This window comes from Varroa jacobsoni, unplaced genomic scaffold, assembly GCF_002532875.2.
Source record: "Varroa jacobsoni isolate VJ856 unplaced genomic scaffold, vjacob_1.0 scaffold_257, whole genome shotgun sequence".
Lineage (NCBI taxonomy): Eukaryota > Metazoa > Arthropoda > Arachnida > Mesostigmata > Varroidae > Varroa > Varroa jacobsoni.
In genome coordinates this window covers 126,562-132,561 of record NW_019213159.1, presented here as the reverse complement: position 1 = coordinate 132,561, position 6,000 = coordinate 126,562, and positions in this window count along the sequence as shown.

Here is a 6,000-nt window from a genome sequence, read left to right as displayed (position 1 = left end):
ACTACACGAATCCTTGCGACATTTGTAACAGGTAAAAGTTGCCATATTTTCAAGATATGCTACATAAGTGTCGCATTTCCTAATTATGGCAAAGACTAAATATTTAGAAAAGGGAATATAGAAAGCCGTTTTTGGAAAGACCTATTTAACATTTCGATGTATAGACAACGTAACAATGGCAAACAGTGCATACGATAGTTTCAATTATAGTGTATCTCTATTCTGTCAGCCACCTATTGCCTCCACCAGCACTTCCCAGTTCGTCGAGTGGAAATAGGTCAGAATGCATTTCTAGGCATAGGGTTATTAAATTATGATTAAAAACCCAATCGCACCCTATCAATCTTATGCGGAAAGGGGACTTTTTTCGCTTTCTGACTAGTAAGGTGGGCCAATTTAACTTGTGTTTTAGAGCGACAGAGACCCTGCCTTCGCTGAAACGTTGCTTGCCGTTTATGACGAAAATCTCTATGCCTCGAATTTTACGTCCAGCATCGCCATTAGGTATTCCATCGGACGGCTGGCTCTCATCGCAAAACGAAGTGTACCTTCGCCGGGGATCGAACCTAGACAAGAACGCGCCCATAACATCAGTAGGCAGATACCCACTGAGCTATCACGAGGACATAACGAACGCCTAAGGTCATACTACAGCGGTCGACGGCTATGAGTGTTCTCGCCGCTGCCTAGGCGTCAAGGGCAACCAGAAGAAGCTCTTAGGTTTCTCTATTAGCGGTTGATGTTAGAGGCGGCTATTTGCCAATTTGTGGAAATTAAGGAAGACATATAAGGTAAAAGGAAAGGCGAAATGCAAGATAGCCGCAATAGTTTCTTTCCAATGCCACTGAAAGAGGCAACTAATTTTTACGACCTGCGCAATGGTAACTGCGGCCATGCTACTTTAATGCGGCAGGCGTAAGGCCATCGCTCGAACCCGCTGCGAAGATGGTGCACAGCTGGCTCATAAATGTGCTCTCATAGATGCAGAAGCAGATACAAGGTAAAAACAAGGATCGTCTGAATGAAGTCTCAAGAAAATTATTATGCCTTAGCTCAAAGATGCACCAGTTGGTTTTTACTTAATCACTACTGCTTTCTTATGAGTCTTCTCAATTACTACTCTGCCATCGAGTAAATATTGCGTTAGTATTTACATACTAGGACCACACAAACATTTTTTGTTAATGATGACGCATTAATCAATTGCCATTGCGGTGCCGGTATGCGGCCTGCGGTTCGGACAAACAGATAATAGTGGAAAAACTTTCTTCAAAAGCTGCTAACTAAAAAAACCCCCGATTGATTGTTGGCTCCGACATGTCACGTAATTTACGTAGACGATGGAAAAGTTCCCGCACGTTTAACGCACACCAGTTCTACTCAGCGTCATTTTTAGCGTAAAATCTACATAAAATAGTTCATCTAATTCTGTGTTTGACATTTCAACTATAGAAGGCCGGGATAAATCAAGAAGATCGAAGCTGTGCTTGGGCAACTAAAAACTTACCGTTTACGTTCAAATAGGAAAGATTGTTTCATCCCATGGCAGGTATTAAACAACGATCATAATGAGCGGTTTAATATACTTTTGTCCGAAGCTGATAATTGGTCGAGTTACGTTCCTTGTTGCCTCCCCGTTTTTAATAAAATAATCATATTTAGCATACTCGTACACTATTGTGAATTGTACGCTAAATAGAGCAGCTTACAATTGCTTGCTTTGATTTTAATGTATCCTGTTTAGGCCTTAGGTGCTGTAGTCCTTATCATAAACACCGGCACCGCATATATATATACTGTTATAAGCGGGTAAAAACAGGCTCCGGGCTTTAAAAAAATAGCAATATCTTACGATGAAAACGGATCGCTTGGAATTCTCGCACCTTCACCGACGAATTTAAAACGTATGCCCCTGTCAACATCAATAGAGCAACGACGAGCCATGAGATCATTCTGTGCGTTCAGCCTCGTCGAAGGCTTCAACAGTAAGCGACGGCAGTGGCGCACCTGTGGATCCCTGTCATCGCTCCTAACGACAATTGGTTGCACTGCAATGGTTCCCGAATAGCCAGTACTTCCTAGCTAAATATGTCCCGGTAATCAACACGGTATAATGGTCATATCGGTTCGTAGGAATACACTGTGTCCGTTAGCTTCATCCGCAATTACACCGCTCCGAATGCGCGCATAACATGCAATGAATGGCCAACTAAGCGGAAGTTCCTTCTTTGCCTCCTCCTCTAACCTCTTAGATCCTTCAACTGCCATTTCCCATATACCGATTTATATTAGGCATTAAGCTACTGTTTATGCTGTTCCAGGGAAAGCTCAAAACCAAAGCGGGTCTCACGCAAACAAGTTGCACCGTGTCAGCATCGTGAGCAAGGACGAGTCAATCGCTTTCTGCAATGGATCCCGTGGCACCAGCAACAGAGGCGAGAGTTCTAGACTTTCGCTGCACGCTGAGTCAAAGCTATTGGCTCAGTCCAATCAATGCTTCTAGCTTTCGTTACTTACGGGTCCGAGAGGCATTATCTGAGGCCATTCGAGGGCAGAAAGAAACGGAAATCAGTTTTGTTTCTTTTGCATCAAAACCGACCCACTGTCGGTAACGGACAAACGCGAAAGAAAGGAGACCGGTTTCAAAAATGAAGATTTTGAATGGTAACATTGGTCTGGCGAGAAAATTAAAATAATATCTAGAATTGAAAGAAATATCAGCAGCCAATAGTTGTATTGCTTTCAAAATGATATGAAACTGCAAAGGCACGAGTTCTTCTCTGAGACACGTACGTTATGATCTAAGTGAGAGCGATTGCGTTCATGAGCATTATCTCTTTGTGCTCCTCCAGTGCTCAACGGATTATGTGCAAGATTAAATTGTGAATATATCGTATATGCAGATTGTGTATTACGGAACATATAAATTATCGTAGATGTTTACGCTGTTATGTTGAAACTGTGTTGATACTAACGATATGTCAAAAATCGAATTAAGCGAACGACAATGTGGGTTGTGTGTGTTTGTAGTAATGGAAAACTTGAAAATATTATATATTTATTAATTTAGCTGGAATTCAAGACAGGGGATAAACCCTGTCATTTTACACTTGCAGAATGGTTTCGCATTAAAACGGGGCAAACATAATCAGTAAAAATCATTTGTTTACTTAACTGCAAACGCGGCATCATTGTGTGCTCGTCGTTCCTTTGTCCGCAATCCTCGTACATTTTATGATCTATTTTCCAACATGCAGCATTCCCAATTGAAACTTTTAGACATGTATACAACCAGACGTGGGTCCTCGTTTCTGTTGTACAAAAAAGTACACGACTTGTTTTTTCAGTACAAACTACTTTTATACTAGATTACTTACATGCCGGTCATACTGCATTGCCCAAATGAGGAAGACCGCACCGTACAATATATGTTGAATGTACAAATGTATAATAAAAATAATAAAAAAATGTATAATATGTTTCTATGTCTACCGCCTATCAACTGTGTCTATTTCGCTGCCACGATCGTCACATCTCTGCTAACCTCGAGTTTGTGTAACTTCATCGAGTATTTGTATCTTATTGGGCTTCACATCCTCACGTTTTATGGATGTTTCGCTTTTGGCGCTTGCAGACCCCAATCCGAGAGTTCTACCGGCTTCGATTTACAGTACCTTTTCTGCCCTGGCTAAACGCTCTCCCTTAATTGTCGTCTTGTGAGCTTCGACGCACCCCAAAAAGCTTTCGAGTAGAACAGGAAACGGCACGAGTTGGTAGTAGTCATTGCCTTTGAGGGGCTCGGCCTCTTACAGCTCCAGGGAACTCGTCCTTGTCCTTTTCAGGCCCTTTCGTACACCCTCAGCGCATACCTCGGCCTACTTCTAGTGTCTGGCTATTGCAGGCAAAAGGCTTTTACTAAGGAGCAAGTTTCATTAGTTCGAGATGCAAAGTGAATCCAGCAGAATGAGCTCTGTTTGACGACCTGCTCTACCGATAAGATATTGAATGTTTCCTAGACATAGCACATTTCTGTACGAAAGGTAACGGTACATATATGCAACTGATGACAAATGGCGGTACTTTCGAGGCAGTAGCAAATTAAGTTACTGATCATTGAGGAAGCAAATGGGAGCTCTACAACTTTCAGCTGAAGGAAACTATACTGAGGTACTTTTCTTATAGAAGCCCGAATATGTGATGGATACTTAATATAACATTGTCGATGATTTATTTTGGTCACACCCTTATCGGTGAGCAAGCAGGAAGCTGGTCTGGCAAAGGACAACTTAGCAATACTACGGTGCTATTTTTAGTCTTCTTTAGATTCGATCGTGGCTGTTGAACTTCATCGCAATTTAATTCAATTCAACGTAATCCGCATCAATTGTATATCAGCAGACCGGGAGAACTAGCCTAGCTGATTATTTACTAGTTACTAGTAAACTCTTAACACGTCCAAATGTAATTTTTCTTTGTTCGTTCGTCGATAACCCTTTTTTCGCTGAGCTAGCAACTGTCCCAGTCAAAGTCAGCGTTCTCCAAAGCTCAAACCCAGTATCCACATTCATTCACCGAACTCACAATGGCACATAAATCGCTTTATGCTTTTACAAAGAGTACTGCATCGTATTTCCTGCTTACGGGTTCAATTTGCCCCCTATTCGACAACCACGTGGACTGTATATGTGAGTTAGCTGTAACCTAACGTGTTGTGCCGCAGTATCAACTTGGCTGTTTCCTCGATATGGACCGCGGTTAGCCGAGCCGTCGTCAGCGTGCCACCTCCATGAGATATTGCGGTCAGTTCCTTAGGACCAGCTCATACTGTGGCCTACTACAGTGGCCTATCAATTGAAGATGATGATCGCGTCTTCGTTACGTAGCCGCAAATTGGTAAGGGTCGAGTATATAGCATTATGCTATGTTTGTGAGGTTGGTGGCCCCAAACAAAGTGGCCTGCGTAGACCGCAGAACTCTCTCTCTCCCTGTTTGTGGCCAACTCAGCCAATTTTGGTTATTCTATTTTCGACGGACCGATTCTGAAAAGGAAAGAGAAAAAGCCACGATAGCCAGCAACGGGCTGTTTATTGCTCAATACAAAAGAGGGCAAGAGGCCCTGTGCACTCTTCAGTGAAGAAAACTATTCGTATCCGTCTTATGTCCTTGTTGTACGCTTTCAATGTTTATTTCAACATACATAGATTTCGTGCTAGCTTAGTAAGTAACGTATTTGCCTGCTAATCTTGGGAACGTGTTGTGGTCTAGGTTCGAACCACCAGGCACAAATATACTTCGCTTCGTGCTGGGCGCCTGACGGTGGGTGATACCGGACGTAAAACTAGAAACGCAAAGATACAGCTCTAGTGAAATATCCGTATCCAATTTTCGTATAAAAAAAAACACTGCCACTATTCGTGCATAGGCCCAGTCGCTACTGTATTTGTTAGGTGGTTCTATTAATGTGGCAATTAAGGACCTGTACGTTAGCTATAGGAGATAGGATTAAAGCGAATCAGATGTGTTAAACCATATATTTTGCGTAGACTAAGCTAGATCAATAACAACTACTCGATCCAATAGAGAACATGATATTTTTTTATAAAAAATGTTATCAGATTGCATATATATAGCAATGCGTTTTGCATACGTCTCATAGACGATTTATCGTGCTTACCTTAATTGTGGTGTAGTTTCGCCATTATTTGATTTTAACAGTTCCTTGTTAAGACTATTTATAACTGCCACGTTTCGCCGTTTGTTACTGATAGCTGAATATGATGAAAGCGACGTGGTGCAACAAGGCGGAGGAGTCAAGACATGAGTATCATTCTCTATGAGCGAGCATCGAAGACAGAGAGAGACGCAACAAAGTTAGTGTGCTTAAGTAGATTGTCTTCCCTATGTAGACGAGCCTAAAATGATATTCGTTCTGACCCAGTATAGCTGGGTCTTTCAAGCTGTCTAGTTTTCGCGCAATGTTTTAGGGCTTCGGGCTTACGC